This window comes from Dasypus novemcinctus, chromosome 2 (genome assembly GCF_030445035.2).
Source record: "Dasypus novemcinctus isolate mDasNov1 chromosome 2, mDasNov1.1.hap2, whole genome shotgun sequence".
In the NCBI taxonomy this organism is placed as follows: Eukaryota; Metazoa; Chordata; class Mammalia; order Cingulata; family Dasypodidae; genus Dasypus; species Dasypus novemcinctus.
The window spans coordinates 5,023,339-5,041,221 of NC_080674.1; the positions used below are offsets into that span (position 1 = coordinate 5,023,339).

Genomic DNA, 17,883 nt, shown 5'->3' on the forward strand with positions numbered 1-17,883 from the left:
CTCCTGCGCAGGCGGGGCGCGCGGCTCCTGGGGCTGGAGCACAGGGACTTCCTGCAGGTATTGCCAGAAGCTTTCCAGAACGGCCTCCCTGCCCAGCCAGCACCTCCTAAACCCGCGGCGTTCTTCCTACCAGGTCTGCCCCTCTGACTGGCAGTAAGTGGTCTCTGACTGCTATTTCGACGTGTAGTTCTCTGACCACCAGTAAATGTGGGCATCAGTCCACACACCTGCCGGCCACTCATACGTTCTCTTCTCTGAACTTGTTCCTGCCCTTTCCCTACTTTACTTTGGACTTTCTGACTTTTCTCATCAATTTTCAGTAATTCCTTTTTTTTTTCAGGTAAGTATTCCTTGTGAATTTTAGATACTGCAAATACCTTCTCTCAATATTTTGTCTCTCTAGTCTTTTATTTTTAAAAATCTCCTTCTGTCTCTCTCTCTAGTCTTTTATTTTTAAAAATCTCCTTCTGTCTCTCTCTCTAGTCTTTTATTTTTAAAAATGAAGTTGTTAAATCCATCCGTCTTTTTACCGTAAAACCTAGATGTGAAGACCCATTTCCTCGCCCTTACAGCACAAGGTAGGCTCCTGGAGTTTCTTCTGTTACCTTATGCCTTCAGCTTTTGCACTTAGGTTTAGCCCACCTGGAGTCTTCCCTTGCACCTGCTAGAGAGATCCAGCTTCATTTTTCTCTAAATTGTGAACAGGTTCTTCAACCCCATCTACTGGACCACCTGGCTATTTTTATCCTGTAACAAGTCCCCATGTAAACGTGGCGCTCTCTCTTCTGTTCCAGTCATCTGTTTGCTTGTCCTTGTGCAAATATTACACCAACTTTCGGAACATGGCCTTCTAGTGTGTCTAAAAACTGGTGGGGCAAAGACCCCTCTTTGCTCTTCCCTCTCAAAACTGTCTTGGCAATTTGCAGAACTTGAATGTCCTGTGAATATTTTTCAGCGTCATGAATTTTCCCCGTGGTAAGGAACTTGGTTTCCATGACAGAGCAGATGCTGAGATCTCAGTGGCTTAAGACAACAAAAGTGTGTTTCTAACTCAAAGTCGTCTGAGCTGTGGTGTGCCCCCTCCATCGTGTGGCTTCTCCATCTGAACACGTGGGCTCCAAGTTCACAGCGATGAGGGACACAAGGGGAAGCCCAGCAGCTCTTAACTGGCTCCACCCAGGTCAGACGTGCTTCACTTCCACGTACAGTCCACTGGTCAGAGCTGGCACAGGGCCCAATCTGGTGGCAAGGGAGGCGGGAGATGTCAGGGGGCCTGTGGCCGCTTGTTGGGTAATCCCAGTCCCTACCGCATCAAGTTCCTCAAAAAGAGCTGCGCTTTTAAGATTTCTGCACTGGCACGATTATCATCTATAAATAATGAAACTCGTAGGAAAGTGTATTCGAGTTCTCTGGGAAAATAGAACTGACATATATAATATATGTAATACATATATAATATATGTAAATATTTGGAGATGTATTTTAAGAATTGGCTCACACAGCCATGGGGACTGCCAAGTCCAGGTTCCGAAGGGCAGGCCACAAGCTGGGGACTCCGACAACGCTTTAGATGAATTCCCCAGGAAAAACTGGCTGACTATTGAAGTAGAGTTGGAAATTCTCTCTTCTGATGGCTGAATCGTCATGTCTCCCTTTGAGGTCTTCAGCTGATTAGATGGGAAGTCTCTTATTGCTAAAGGCATCTCCTTTGTTGATTGTAGATGTAATCAGTGGTAGATGCAATCAGCTGATGACTTAAATCCATTAAATACCCTCACAGTAACAGTCAGGCCAAACAACTGGACACCACAACCCCAAGTTGGCACGTGAACTTAACCATCACACAAGGTGAACAGAATATCACATCCCAGCAGCTCAGAAAAACTCTCGATACCATGAGAAGAAGCAAACAAAGTCATAGCCAAACAATTATTTTTGCTGCTTCAAATACAAAGATTGAATAAGCTTGATTTTTTATATTTGAATCTTAACAGAAGCCAATGTAAATATCACAGTAACAAAACCATGAAAATTGATTTGTAAAATTATTCTTAGGTCACTTTAAGTGTCACTGCAAAACATACCGGGGATTAACTTTTCTGTTACTTAAAGAAAGAGCAATTTTGATGATTTACTCTTTTTTTATGTAATTTCAACTTTTTAAAGAATAATCATGCATACCATGCAGGATTCTCATGCATCATCCCACCCCCGACACATTCATTACAAATGATGAAAAAAAACATTGTCACAATATTACTGCCATCTATAGTCTATAGCTTATATCTGGTGTCTTTCTCCTACAAACCACCCTATTATTAACACCTTGTATTGGTATTGTATATTTGTTGTAGTTCATGAGAGAAGGCTCTCGTAGTTGTACTGTAACCACAGTCCATCGTTCACCATGGGGTTCACTGGGTTGTACAGCCCCATGCCTTGTACAATCCAGCTGAAGCATACACTCTGTGGCTCTCAGTTTTGTATAGAGGTGTGCTGTCGTCAGCTCAGACCAACTCAGAATGTTTTCCTTCCTCCAGAAGAAGAAATCCCATACCCTCTTCTACCCTCCCCATTACTGGCCCTCAGCTCTGATAGAGTATCTTCTCTGCCATTGCTGTAAAAATATTATACTACTGCTGTTAGCTATAGTCTATACATTACATTGGTCGTATTTTTCCCAGGTACCACATATTCTTAATACCTTGTAAAAGAGGCATGTTATTGTATTTGTGCTATTAACTACAGTCATCATCTACTACTGTAATCACTATATTATACAGTCTCTCGATTATCCTCTGGCTCTCTTTCAATTGACATTAACCTCCCTAGACTACCTTTTTCAGCCACATTCATGTTTATAAATCAGCAGTGTTGATTATACTCACTATAATGGGTTACCATCCACTCTATCCATTTCCATGCATTATAATCCACCTTATTAAACATTCTACATACACTCAGCATCAGCTCTCCTTCTCAACCCATGTTCTATCTGCTAGTAATTTATGTTCTATAGTATAAATCTGTGAGTTTACTCATCGTATTTAGTTCATATTAGCAAGACCATACAATATTTATCCTTTTGGTGTCTGACTTATTTCACTCAACAGAATGTCTTCAAAGTTCATCCATGTGGTTATAAGCATCCTGACTTCATTTCTTCTTATAGTTGAATATTATTCCATAATACTACATTTTGTTTTTCCATTAATTGGTTGATGGGCACTTGAGTTGTTTCCATCATTTAGCAATTGTGAATAATGCCTCTATGAACATCAGTCGCGTCCTTGCTTTCAGTTCTTCTGTATGTGTTCCTAGTAGCAGGATTGCCAGATCATATGGCAGTTCTATATTTAGCTTCCTGAGGAACCGCCAAACTGTCCTCCATAAAGGCTGCACTATTTTGATGATTTACTCTTAAGCTCCCTTTGACATTTACTTTAGCACCTCCAGCATAGACCCTCCACAAAATTATTCACTGAAAACCTAACACATGGCATAGGGTGCTTTCCATGGAAATGAAAGTTTTTCCTTTGCCACTCCAGTTTTCTGAAAATATTTACCTTTGTTGAAGATACTTATTGGAAAATTATGGTCAGAATATGAGTGCTGGTTGAGGTTTGTTTTATGACTAGAGCTAAAATGGTGTTGAGCCATGCGCATGGTAGCTAATGGGAGAGTACAGCCCTGGATTTGGCATCCTCAGTGTCTGTGGCTTCACGTGGACTCCCCACCCAGCATGGCACACTGCTTCTACAGGGAGTTATGATGACTAGCGCAGGCTGGGAGTGGTGTGGTGGAAGTGGAGCATTTTGTGGTCACATAAGGTGGAGGAGTCTTGGGTAAGGCAGAATTGCTGAAGACTTGTTAGAGCCAACAGTATGCTAATGTTTCTTATGAATATTCAAGCAAGAGATGCAGAATGCTTCATTGCCCAAAATTTTTCATCACAGGGTTCCAGTTCTGATTCCAGGAATGGGCTTGTTAAGAAAGACTGCCATTTACTACCTCTACCTTGGACAAGTAATTTGCCCCCTCATTCTCCACTTGATCATTTGTAAAATGACAATGAATATGCCGACCTCGTGGAGGAAGATGAAAATGGGATAATGTGTAAAATACTGTGGGGGAAACACGTTACACAAGGCCATGCATGGCTTTCCTCTTGACTTCCAGCTGGATATAAAGGGTTCTTCAGATCGGTGACTATAATTCTACATGGTTCGTGATTCACTTCTCAGTAGACATGCTTGGCACCCGGTAGGTGCTGGGCCTGCTTGGAGTCTGGACTTGGTACTCAGGATAACGAGTGACATGTGACAGACTGAAGCTGCCATACAGCACGTCATGGGAACCTCGTGTTTGTGCCTGTGTTCACAGACGTGAAAACAGGTGGTTTTTGGAACAAAATCAATGGCCATAGCTGATTTGAACTTGCTGGAAAGAGTAGATCTGCAGAAAAAAAAGCAAGCACCCAAAATCGGGGTATAACTTTCTTGTAGTCTAGGACTTGGCAGCCAGTTGGGCATTCTAATTCCTCCCCAAAAGTTTAAAACCAAGAATTCTTAGAACTTTTCAGTGTATAGTGTTTGATCAGGAGAAGTCTTGTTTGTGCAAATTGCTTTGTGCCTTCATTTAATCTTTATTAAATTGCGGAAATCTTAAGAATGTATTTGCGCTCAAGTTGAAATCGTGTTTATTAGGCTTAATGTCAAGTTCATAATTTAAATAGTCATTGATCAAGGAAGCCTGCTGTTTATTTGCATCAGTGTGCAAGCATACCTTTAGAATTCATTTTGCCTTCAAGCTGTGTCTTTATAGAGGCACCATTTGGTCTCCTGGGACTAAATCCATTTTCTCAGCCATGTTAATCATTATTGGTTCACAATTACGTTGCCCAAATAGTTACCCAACTTGACCTTAATAAAGATAACTAAAATAATTGAACCTCCCAAGTTGCTGTATTGATATCAAGATTGCATAGATAATAATTCATAAATTAGCATGCCATGTTGGTTCTACTCCTGAATTTCCTAAATTCTATGGGGTTTGGTAGAATGTGGGGTGCTGGTGCCTAGTACCTTAGATAATGTGGAGGGAGTGTTTAGGAATCTGATGATATCCCAAGTCCTGACCCCAGCATTTCCTAGCTGGGTGATCGTGTCCCTAACTCCCCAGCTTCAGTGTCCACCCTTTATCAGGGAAGACATAGGTTCCTCTGTGTGTGTGTGTGTGTGTGTGTCGACCCCCCCCCTCCCCCAATGAGAAGGAAGGTCCTGGGAAAATGCTGTAGAACCCACAGAGAGCTTTGCACACATTATGATACAGTTTTTAAGTATTTTCCCTTTTCATAGCATTTTCCGTAAGTAAACCTGGCAATTCAGCTTCCACTTTGCTAAGAGCCCTTTGCGCGGTAGGGTGCTCGCACAGGCTGTGTCCTCCCGGCAGCTGCTGTTCCAAGGCTGACTCAGAGTCCACCCCTCCCGCCCGCAGGCCAGGGGCAGTTTCCACAGGCACATCTCCCTCCTCATCTGAGTGGAAGCACCCAGAAATCAAGGTCATCCCAGGAGAGGACTGGAGGAAGGGAAACGCTTTCTCTGGCTCCAAATCTCAATTCCCTGCTACAAAGGGGAAAGCTAAGTGAATAAGGTTTTCTCCGAGAAGCCTTACTTGGTGCTTATAAAAATTGAGGGAAATGGTTAAGGGAGTCTGAATATACCCTGGTTGGATATTGAACTCATGTAAGCTACTACTATTATATTTTTCTTTTCTTACCCCTTTTGCTTTCTCTGGACCTAATATATTCCTTCAAGGGAATATAGCCAACAATAAGGAAATAGAACAAGAAGAACAAAGTGACAAAGAGAAGATGTAACACGCACACAAAAACAACTAATTAAACCCCAAAAGACTAGACAAAGAAGATAATCAACAGAATCAATCCAACAAGATAAAATGAAGACCAGACAGCAACAGAAAACTACAGACCATACCAATAATCAGGAAAATATGGCCCAATCCAATGAACAAACTAAAAACCAGGAAGAGAAGTGGAACATTGAACAAGTAATTAAAGCTCTCGAAACGTGTATCATGGACCAATTCAATGAAGTGAAGGAAGAGATTAAGCATATTAAGAAAACACTTGGAGAGCATACAGAAGAAATTGTGATCATACCCAAAAAGATAACAGAGATGATGGGGATCAATAGCACAATCCAAGAAATCAGAAATACACTCTCAGCAAATAACAGAATATATACCCTGGTTGGCATTTGTGGTGGGGAGCAGCACCGGGCTTGAGAAGGGGCATAACATGATATAAATAACGTCACCTTTTATTCAGACAGGATTGGAACTGTGGGATATATTGCTTTAAAAAATCTATTTAGCATTTAAATATGAGCCTCAGAATGCTTGACGGTGCCAGCCTGCTTTGGAAGCCCCCACCCTGTAGAGTGAGCCCTGGGTTGCGCCTGGGTTTCTAGTTCCACTGCCCTCTCCACTGGAGTGGGTGGCTATGTCCAAGGACTCAGATCCCAGCGCCACCTGGCCACTGTGTGACCTTGGGCAATTGGAACTCCGAGCCCCAGTTGCCTCACCATCAGGAGAATAGGGAGGTCCCTCCCTTGTGCGGACTGGATGCCTTTGTACCTGCAGGTCCCTCAGGGCAGTGGCTGGACTATGTGGCCATGATTACCAAGCTTTAAACCAAAGTTTATTCTAAAGTATGGATGGTGAGACTTGCAAAAATCCCTGAGCCAGTCCTTTGATCTACTTAGCACTCTCCCTCAAACGAAGAGCAAAGGTTGAATGGCAACACCCTTATACAAACAAATTAAAGTCAGGCTATCTCGGAAAGTAGTGGAATCAAAGTAATCATCGCCAGCCCAGTTGCTTATAGAAAATCCTTTTGTCATTTTTATTAAGGGCAGTCAAAGCCAGTAACTCCGTTTTCTAAGCTTTTTAGCCAGAGACTAGAAATGTGAATTTAGAATCCACTTCCTTTCTTGATAACAATCTTAAGAGTATTTTATGGTAATAAACCCCGCATTTCCACAGTGACCACCCCCTCCCCTAGCTTTCTCAACTGCTGATTCTGCTGTTTTATGTAGCATCTTTGGCCTGAGGTTTTGTGCAAACAGAAAAAGTATAAGTGGGGCTTGATTTACACCAGAACTGTCATCACTGGGGTATCGCCAGCAAGTTTGGGAAGGTGTGCCGATGTGGTGTAGCCCTGGAATGCGGGTCACCTTTCACCATCGCCTGGTATTGCCAGCACTGCTGGATGGCCTTGGAGGGGGCATGCCCTGCCTGCCCCTTGATTTCAGCCCCTGCCCTCCTGCCCCGTGCCGCCACAAGTTCCCGTTGTTTTCTTAAGCCACCCAGTGTGCAGTGTTTTGCTATCGGAGCCCCGGGGAACTGAGCAGGGGGTGGACCAGAGTCAGGGAAGGAAGCTCCCAGTGGCTGGCTTCTCGCTGGAGGTTCACCAGCTAGAGAGAGGTGGGTAGCTGGCGAGGGCCCAGATGCACGCTCCCCAAGGCCGCCCCCGCTCAGTGGGTGCTCGCGCCCCCATGAGACCGCCAGCAGATGTGCTTATGCCGTCAACGAATTTTTAAAGTGCATTCAGGTCTCTCTTGTTGGGATGAGGTTGCCACGCCCGCTGAAATAACTGCAGACGCTTGGGTCCTCCAAAGTCGGGCAGGGAGGTGTCCTGAAATCTCCAGGTTAGCTGCTTCCCTGCTCCTCTTCCTTCTGCTAGCAGAGGTGAGGGAGTGGTGATTTTTGTGCAGAGGGGATGCTTCCTTCTGCATCTGCAGCCTGTATGGCAGCTGCTGCACAAAGCTGTCCAAAGTCCTGGGGCAAATACACAAGCCAGGTTCAGGTACAGGATGAGACACTCCTCTGGTTATTCAAAGTTTTTAAGAGCATAAAGGTCCCGTTTACCCACAAGGGGACACATGTACCATTTTGAGATGCTGAGTCACGTGGGCTTCCACACTGCAGAGTTGCTGAGTTGGCGTGGGCTTCTGCAGCTGTGCACAGGGCAGCCCTGGCCTGACTCACTACAGAGGACGGTCCAGGAAGGCAAAAGTCAAGAGCCTTCCCCATGTTGCCTTGACTGGCTCTTCAACTTACAACAAGTATTCATGCAATCTCAGGGCAAGGCAAAAATGCGCTGTGAATGCATAACATGTTCATGGCGGTACCATTTGGTCCTTTAACTACTCAGTGTAACCTTCGGTCATAATGTGTTAGCACACCCCCTGGATATTTTTATATATGTCCTCAGCAGGCAAAAGCTGTTTAGATAAAAGTAGGCTGCGATCATCTTCACTGGCTGTCATTTGTGACTGATAGTGACTGGCCATTTGCAGGGGCAGGACTGGCCCCTTGAACCTCATCCTTTCCATTCCCACAAAAGGGTTATAGATGGCCAGTGTTGGACAAGGCTGAGATGGGGCAAGGTAGCGAATGAAAGGGCTCATGGCTGGCACCTACTACGTGTCCCAAGCCAAGAACTTGAAAGGAAAGTTAGCTAAGACTTCCCACACACAGCGCAGGATGTCTGCATGTCCGCTGGGTGAGAAGAGCCACTGTGGCTTGATGGTGGGAATCCACTGTGAACGGCATAGAGAGAGCAGCCTTCACTGCTGTTTTGGCTCTCACCTGGAACCCAGCCCCTCACTGGAGGTCTGCCCTGTGAAGATTTCCCATAGGGATGATGCCTGGAACCCCACTTCTTCCCCACCTGTCATTTGCAACTGGGGTCCCTGCTGACCACCACCCGCACCTCCAAAGCTCAAGAGAGCAGACCTGTCCGCCGGCTTATGGGCTAGAGAGAAGGGCTCTGGGTGAAATTCCTAACTTGCAAGAAATGGTTGACTAGTGAGTTAGTGTGCTTTGTTTGAAATAGGGAGGAGAAAAGAGAAGCTCTGTGGGCAGAAGGTTGATGGGTTTGATCTTTGAGATACCCACCCTGAGGCAGGAGCCGCTGTGCTCGGGGAAGTGTCTAGCAGAATGTGGAAACACAAAGCTGGCCCCTGGGAGTGAGGTGGAGACCGAGGACGTGAATTTAGAGTCTCCATCCTTGGCATATGGGAGCCAAAGACCCAGTGGACTGTTGACCGCATCTGCGTGGTCCTCTGGAAACACACTGAGGCTTCAGAGCTGCCTTAGGGGCTTCATCCTCGCCCACCCATCACATGTGAGAGCCATCTTTATTCATTGCCACAGGAGAGACACCGAGCTAAGACAGGCCTTGCTTGTCCCCAGAGATCCTCCTACTAGAGCAAGGCAAAAGGCAATTTGGCATGTATGTGGAGGTCTCTAGTGGGCAGAAATGACATTTCCTGCCTTTATGGACATGCTTTAAAAATCAGGAAGGAAATAATCCACGCAGGGTTTTTGTTATTGCTGGGTTTTCACAGCAAACACGGATTGTTCACAAAAGTGAGATGCATTTTGTAGCATGTGTCTCCAAATCTTAATGTTTTCACATTTTAATTTTTTCCAGACATTGTACCTCCAAGAATTCCCATGATTCCAAAGCCTCATGAGCCTTATGTGTCTAATGTGGCCAAACTTCTTTTCCGTTCTCAGCATCCCGTGCTACCTGCGTTACGTGATGTGGACTTGTTCTCTCGTTACCTATAACCTAGCTTAGGAACTGTCTAACTAGGAAAGACAGACATGCTTCCTGAAGGCGTAATGGGTACCATCACTGTGTCTCCTCGGAAAAGCTCACATTGCCTCTCCCTGTCATTTTTCCACAGCATCGAGTTTGGGATGACTTTGTCCTACTCACACAAACTCGTGCGAGCAGGGGCAGGGAGAGGAGCGCGGCCGCCCTCTCCTGTGACAGGTCATTTCCCAGGCCTGATGCCTGTCACGTTTTCCAGTGACACTCCTGGTCTCCTCCCTTTCTTTAGACTTCCCCTTCAACAGCATCGCCTAAGCATTAACTGTTTTAAGACAGAGCCGTTTTCCCAGCAACACCAAGCAGTGGGTATGTAATGACGCCTTCCGAAGAACCAAAGACGGGAGATCAAAATGCAGCAGATGGGGACGCGGACTTGGCCCAGTGGTTAGGGCGTCCGCCTACCACATGGGAGGTCCACGGTTCAAGCCCCGGGCCTCCTTGACCCGTGTGGAGCTGGCCCATGCGCAGTGCTGATGCACGCAAGGAGTGCCCTGCTATGCAGGGGTGTCCCCCGCGTAGGGGAGCCCCACGCACAAGGAGTGCGCCCTGTAAGGAGAGCCACCCAGTGCAAAAGAAAGTGCAGCCTGCCCAGGAATGGCGCCACACACACAGAGAGCTGACACAACAAGATGACGCAACAAAAGAAACACAGATTCCCGTGCTGCTGACAACAGAAGCGGACAAAAGAAGTACATGCAGCAAATAGACACAGAGAACAGACAACCAGGGGGGCGAGAGGCGAGAGAAATAAATAAATAAATAAACGTTTTTTTAAAATGCTGCAGATGTAGGGCAGGGCAGGTGGGCAGAGGCAGGCGGTCCCCACGCCTTCGGAGCTGCGTTTTCGCCGGTGAGTGGTCCTCGCTGGCATGGAGGCTTTCTGTCTGAGAGGGGGAGAGGGTGTGGAATGTGGAGCGTGGTGAATTCCCAGCATCTCTAGTCACCCCAGCAACAGTCTGCTCGGACCATGCCCTCCCTGGAAGCAGGAAGGTCCAGCCTCTCCTCCAAGCCCGCCCCCTTGGGTCCACCTTCCTTCCTTGACCTGTGCCGCAGCGGGAAGGCAGCGCATCCTGGGCACTCCATCCCTAAATCGAGGCCGGTGGCTGATGGCATCGTGGGCAGATGTGCAAAGGGCGGTGGCCTCGTATTGGCCTCCTGGGAACAAGAGGGTTGCTGGGAGAATGAAACCACAGAGCGGGTGGGCAAGGAAACAAAGGAGCCTGGACTCCCTTCCTTGTCCAGATGTGTTCCAAGAAGAAGGAAGATGCGGGACCCTCGGGAGGATCATTCGCCTAGGAAAGAGAGTGGGACAGGGACCTGGATTCTGATGGAAGGGGTCTGCTTGGACTGGAAGACACCCACGTTTCTTGCGAGTCGCTCACTGAGTTAGAGCAGATGCAGAGCTGTCTTCAACCAGGGTCACTGCCATTCAAAAGAAGGCGGGCTTGCTGAGGCTCACAAAGCTAACACGTCCCTGTTCTTCTAAATGGAGCCAAACCCAAGAGATTTCAGAGTTTACTTAAGTGAGAATGGACCGCTGGACCATCTGGCAAAGCTATCCATCATAACGGGCAGATGTGTTCACATGGACCTTTCCAGAACCCCACATGTGGGCAGCTGGATGGTTTCTTTTTTAAAGATACATAGATGACACAAAATGTTACATTAAAAATATGAGGTTCCCATATACCCCATTCCCCACCGCCTCCCACTCCTACCACATCACCAACCTCTTTCATCATCATGGCACATTCATTGCATTTGGTGAATACATTTTGGAGCACTGCCGCACCACATGGATTAGAGTTTACATTGTAGTTCACACTCTCCCCCAGTCCAGTCAGTGGGCCATGGCAGGATATATAGTGCCCTGTATCTGTGCTGCACACAGCGAGCCCCCCACAACCGAGAATTATCCAGCCCCAAGTGTCATGGTGCCAAGTCATCCAAGAACTCTCCTGCCAGGGAGATATTAGACGTCTGCACCTGGTCTCATGCTCCCAGCGGGGAAACTGAGTCATCCATTGCTGCGCCCTTCCCCGCACCCAGCACCGGTGCCTCTTTGCCGAGCAGTGGGTGGCAGGGCCAGCGTTTTGCATAGCATTGCAAGTCTCGTCAGTATGCAAAGCACCGAGCGTGTGTGTAGCCGGTTTCCCCCGGTGTCCTCCCCTTGGACGCGCCCCGGCTCGTCTTCAGGAAGGGGCAGAGCTCAGGTGAGGCTGGAGAGGACGTGCGGCGGGCAGCGTTGCGTCCCGCGGTGGGGGTGATGCTCCCTGTGGACAGCAGGCATTCCCGTTAGACGGAGAAGCTCCAGTGGCTGGTCAAGGCTCTTCTTCAGCAGAAACATTTTTTATTATTACTGTTTAGAAATGGACTCAAGAGGAAACCCCAGCCCAGGTCCTTGAATCACAGCCTTTCCCACCCGCAGCCACCCCAAGGGGCAGCCCTCGCTGGTCCACCTGGCCACGGGGCCCTCATACCTCATCCCCCGGCCCACCAGCCAGAGTCCTCACGCTCATGGAACGTTCCAGACATCTGTGTCCCTGACTTGCTTTTCTTTTTTTAAATTTTTTTTCTCTCCCCTTCCCCGCTTCCCCCCCCCGCAGTTGTCTGCTCTCTGTGTCCATTCGCTGTGTGTTCTTCTGTGTCCACTCACATTCTTGTCAGCGGCACAGGAATCTGTGTTTCTTTTGTTGCGTCATCTTGTTGTGTCAGCTCTCCGTGCGGGCAGCACCATTCCTGGGCAGGCTGCACTTTCTTTCGTGCTGGGCGGCTCTCCTTACAGGGCACACTCCTTGTGCGTGGGGCTCCCCTACGCAGGGGACACCCCTGTGTGGCACGGCACTCCTTGCGCACATCAGCACTGCATGTGGGCCAGCTCCACACGGGTCAAGGAGGCCCAGGGTTTGAACCGTGGACCTCCCATGTGGTAGACGGACGCCCTAACCACTGGGCCAAGTCCACTTCCCCCGACTTGCTTTTCTAATAGCATTTCTTTGGGTATTTGGCTTGGGCACGAGGTGGGGGTCTCTCAGGCATACAACCTCAATGAGTGCCTCAGAGAAAGATTGACGTGGTTTATCGTTTCTGAGGTGGATTTTTTGAGTCGACGCTTTCCAAAAATCACCTGACAAGAGTTTTTAGCAACAAGAGTTAGGAAAGTAAGTTAAAAGTTTCTGGGGCAAAAGAAACTTGGTTACAGGATAGCTAAATAACAAAAACAGACCAAAGTCACGTTGGGGGTTGGCTCCTGAAGAAAACCCAACTGGAAACATGGACACGTGGGTGCTCGGCGCCCGCGGGGAGGGCTGAGCGTTGGGCTCGCTTGCACATCGTGGCCACGTGGTGGTCTCCCTCCGAGCCCACGTTTCCCTCCAGCCCTTACGAGGAAAACCTTCCCACACGAGGCACGGCCGCAAGGCCACGTCGCCTTGGTCTCGCGCCCCCTCCTGGCGCCCTCGGGCCATCGCGTGGCAGCCTTCCCGGAGGCCCAAATCCCGCCCCGTGGCCTTTGAGTTGAAGCTCAGCGGCCTGTCGCGCCCGGGTCAGCAGGTGTCCCTGAAGCGGCCTGTGTGCTCAGAGAGGTGGTGTGCGTGGCCGTGGCCGCCCTGTGGCAGCTGAGCCGCAGGCCCAGTTGCAGCTGGGTCAGTTGCCGTCACCGTCGTACAGGTGGACGGAGGTTTGGGTGGTGACACTCTGCGCGTCATGTCAACAAGAGCCCGCTGTCGGCTTCCAGCTCGCCGTCTGGTTCTGCATTCCTGCCACGGCGCTAACCTGCCTTTTCGGGCTCCATGGTCCCCCTCCCTCTTTCTGCTCGCCCACCCCCCTCGGCAGCCCCTTCCCTGCCCTGGGTGGTGCTGGGAGGGGTCCCTGGCAGTGTGGACCGTCCTCCCCGCTGCACCACACGCTTTGGGCTTCTTCCCTGGCTCTGCCAAGAGGCTGCCCTCCAGGGCGATTGGTGGTCCCCGTGCGGGGACCCCCGTGCCCACCGCAGAGGCTTTAACAGCCTCCGCCGCCACACGCTGCGCACACGCACTCGTGCACACACGTGCTCAGCCCACGACAGCCGCGTCAGGAGGCGACCAGAGCGCGCCACTGCCCCGCTCTTCTGTTGGAGGGTCAGCTCCACCAGCTCCAGCTGAAGTCCCTCGCTTGTCAGTGGCTCAGGCGCCAAGGTTTTGACTTGGGAATGCGTTTCTTTGGAACAGAATCTTATTGTGGTGGTCTTGTCCATCCTTGAGAAACTTCCAGATTGATCTTTCTGGGGTTTGCTTTGAAAGCTAAACCTTAAAAGAAAGGTGGAGTCCTCGGATGTGGACCTTCTTTCTGAGGCACCTGTGAGCGTTCGTTTTCCTCAAGCAGAGAGCCTCGCGGGCTTGCAACGTGCCTGCAGATAGCGGCCTCGTGTAGGAAGTCTAACACGAACACAACCCGTGCTTGAAACCCAAGGCGGAGGACCTAGTACATGTGAGGGGTTTTAGACTAACAATCACGCTTTCAAAGACTTTGGAATCAAGTAGCAGCCCTGCGCATGATTTCAGGAAGCTCCACGCTTTCCAGGAGGAGTGTGGAGGGTTAGCTCTCCTTCAGGAAGTATAAGCCTGCAATTCATAGGCAAATGATGCCCGAAACACCAAAGTGTATTTGCAAGCAAAAGAGAAAAATCTAATCAAGTGAGAAATGCGCAGTTACTGTCCACCTGTTATAACTGTTGTAAGAGGCATAGTTAAGAAGCCTGCTAAATTAGTCATACAAATGCAACATCTCGGATTTGCCTCAAACACATTTTTGTGACCTAATAAATCAAGTCATCCTATGCCTGTGAAAGGACAGCACTTGTGTGTGCTTTTCAAAAACAGGCGGAGTGAGACTATGTTTTGCCAAAGGAGAAGCCCCTCCACAGCAGTTCAAAAAGGAAGGAGCCCCATTTACGGTGTCGGCCGTGGGCCTGGCACCATGCCAAGCATCGTATCTGGTTTAGCATATTACATCCTTATAAAACTCCGGTGTCACATAATGCTAATATAATTTTACAGATGAGGAAATTGAGATTCAGAAAGGTTAAGTACCTCGCCCAGGCCACACAGCCAGGAAGTGGTGGAGCAGGGATTTGAACCCAGGTCTGTTGAATTCTGCAATCCCTCTCCCCAGCCTGCTCGCCAGCGCACACGCCGCCTTGTACAACTCCATGCCCCAGCCCGCCAGGCGTCTCCTCGTGGTTCCCTGAGCACAGCAGGCTGTTGGAAGCCTCCACCTTTGGGGCACCAGAGCCTGGTAGACGCCTGCTCGCCCCGATTCCCAAGCTCGGCGCACGTATCACTGAACACAGAGGCCTGTCTCCACCGCTGACAGCCAGCTCGCCTGTTCTTCGCCCCACCTCCTTCCTTTCTCCCTTTCCCGAGGGAGCACCCAGTCTGCCCTCTGAGCTGCAGGTTCCACAAGACCCAGAATTCCCTCTGCCTCAGGGGCCTCTGCAGGTGCCGTGGACGGCGAGGACAAGGCTGGCAGCAGACGCCGGCTGCGTGAGTCCAGAGCGGGTTGGCTCTGCTCGCCCTGAGCCACGCCACGTCTCCCCATCCGTGCTTCTCAAGTGGGGTGATGTTACCCCCGGGGAGACGATGTAGTTGTCACAGTTCAGTGGGGAGAGGCCAGGGGTGCTGCTAACCGCCCTACACTGCACACGGCAGCCCCACCCCACACGGTAGCGTCCTTCCCAAAGTGTCAGCCGTGCCACGGGAAGAGCCCCTGCTGCTCTCCTTCTGTGCCCCTTTAAACCCACGCTGGGCCTCGTGCCTGGAGGAGTGAATGAATGAACGAGCGAGTGGGAAGTCCAAGGCAGCCGAGGCAGGCGCGGGTGGGCCAGAGCCAGGCTCAAGGTCGAGGTCTGTCTTGGGGTGACGAGCACCAGGTAAGGTCGGGGATCTGAACTGAAGACGGGAGTGGGGGCCACTGTTATGTGCCGAAATGTGTTCACATGGACCCATCGCGTGTGGCCCCCAAGAGCCATCGGGAAACTTTAAAAGTTGCACCAAAGCACTTGCTAATGGTTTTGTGCGGCCAACGCAGCCCTGGACAGCAGTGTTCCCGCGAGCGCCGTGTCGTGATTATGGTGAGATTTTTAAGGTTGTTATGGTAAAACCCCATGTTTGCTCATGACTAAACATTTACAACTTGTGACTCAGGAGAGAGAGTGTTGGCTTAACAAAGACGTTGTCACAAACTCTTAATGACAGCACAGTGCTATCCCAGCGGGTTAGGTTGTCACAACCAGGTCTTCTAGCATTAAATCCAATGCGATCTCTTAATATCTCACCCTAGACACTTTGAGGATTAGCTAGATGGAAACAGAAAAGGCCAGATTTTCAAATCCGGTGTCTTATCTGACGTTCGTAATGATGCTGAGAAGTGGCCACTCGCTGTTTTATAGAAGATACAGGGGGTCAGAGGAGCTTGGCCTGCAGAATCCCTGGTAGTCCAGCTCCCAGACTGTATCCTGGGAGAAAGAACGGGAGTGCCCCACACGTGCGGCCTGGGCAGTGGTGGAGCCATCCTCCCCAACTCGATGTAGAGGACACCCCAAGGGCATTTCCGTGCGAACGGCCTGGGCACCCCGGCCAAGCCAGCAAAGAGCAGTGGTGGACTTCAAGCCCAGCCCTTGCCTTGGTGACCTCCAGCGGGCTCTCCAGGAGGCGCAGGCCTCGCCCGGGAAGGTCCCTGGTCCCTGGGGAGCTGGGTGCTGCGCACAGGAGAGAGCAGAGCTCCTCACTGACAGCAGAGTGTGGTGAGCACAGTGAGGCCTCCGTCCGGCTGATAACAGACTCTGGCCCCCAGTTGCTGAATTGACTAAAGCTGGAGCACTGGGGCTTTCTGTCCATGATTCTTCCCGGGAAGAAAAGGCCACAGAGAGTGGTCTGTTCTTCCGGGGCTCTGTGTGTTGTTGTTTGCAACAATTGGGACTTTCACAGTGAAGAGGCAGAGTATATGTTTATGCCAAAAGGGACAGACTATTCCAGGATTATTGAGAGCCTCTGTTTGTCTGGGTTCAGAATTCTCAGATCATACCATAAATTTTCAGTACTATAGGAAAAAGAATAACAGGGATGGTTAAATCTGCATTTTATACATAAAACGTCGCCCTGGATATTTGCTCCCCCTTGGTGGAGACATTGATGCCAACACTTGCAGCTGTTTAATGAAATAACTTTGGACTTTGAACGCCGCCCGTGAAGATGAAGATTATAAATACATCAGCTGTTAGTGGCCTCTTTTTACCAAGTGCAACTCGACGGCATAAGCTAATTACGAAGTAAGAAAATTAAAAATTGGAATTATATCCTGGGTAGGGAAGTTTCTAGCAGTCAGTACAGTACCACTTCCTGTCTTCTCTTCCAGTCTTCCTTCACTCTTTTAAGAGTCCTTTGGGTGTGAACCAAGCAGTAAATTAGGAAAGGTGGGGCTGCTCTTGTTTGGTAGATGGAAAAGCAAAGCCAGAGAGATGATTGGGGAAAGAGAACGAAATCCTGGATTTCTGACTCCTCAACCAGAGATTGGTCTTAGCGTCCACTAGTGAAAACACAAACGTTGCCAAGGAACTCTAAGCTCTGAGTCCAAACAGATAAAAGGCCATCCATCCCCAATCTCTGGTGATGGGACATCGTTTGTCCAAAGAGGTGGGTGCAACTCTCTTTCCCCAGGAGTCACCTGGGAGTTAACAGAGAGCTGAGACGGGGCAGAACTTGTCTGTCAATGACCACACCAATGGGGGTGACCGCTGCACTCAGTGACAGTCCAGGAGAACAGACACACAAGCAGGACATGGTGAGGCCGGCCAGTGGGGCAGCCTGGTTCCCATTCAGGTCCTCTTAGTGCACACAGGCCTGCAGCTGTGCTCCAGCAAAAATATTAAAACATGGGGCTGCAGAGGCCCTATCCAGAGTGAGCCGTGCTCGGTGAAGGTCATGAACAGGAGGTAGTTGGTAATAGCCTACGTACACTCACAGCTTGATGAGATTGGCCAGGGGTTCTGGCCGATCTGCAAAGCCCGTGCATGACATGTGGGAAAACCAGCCAATCTTGGGGGGAGCCTGTCCAAGAGGCGAAGGGGGTGTTTGGGTTGATCTGCCATCGAGAGCTTCAGTGAAGACCAAATGAGGCTAAAATAACAGAAGCAGCAATGC

At 49.4% G+C, this 17,883-nt stretch overlaps 1 protein-coding gene across 1 annotated transcript in view; it reads left to right on the forward strand.

Moving 5' to 3' along the window:
* UBE2QL1 (ubiquitin conjugating enzyme E2 QL1) overlaps nt 1-17,883 on the forward strand; it is a 43,141-nt gene that overhangs the window by 22,935 nt on the left and 2,323 nt on the right. The gene's annotated exons all lie outside the window — the stretch shown is intronic.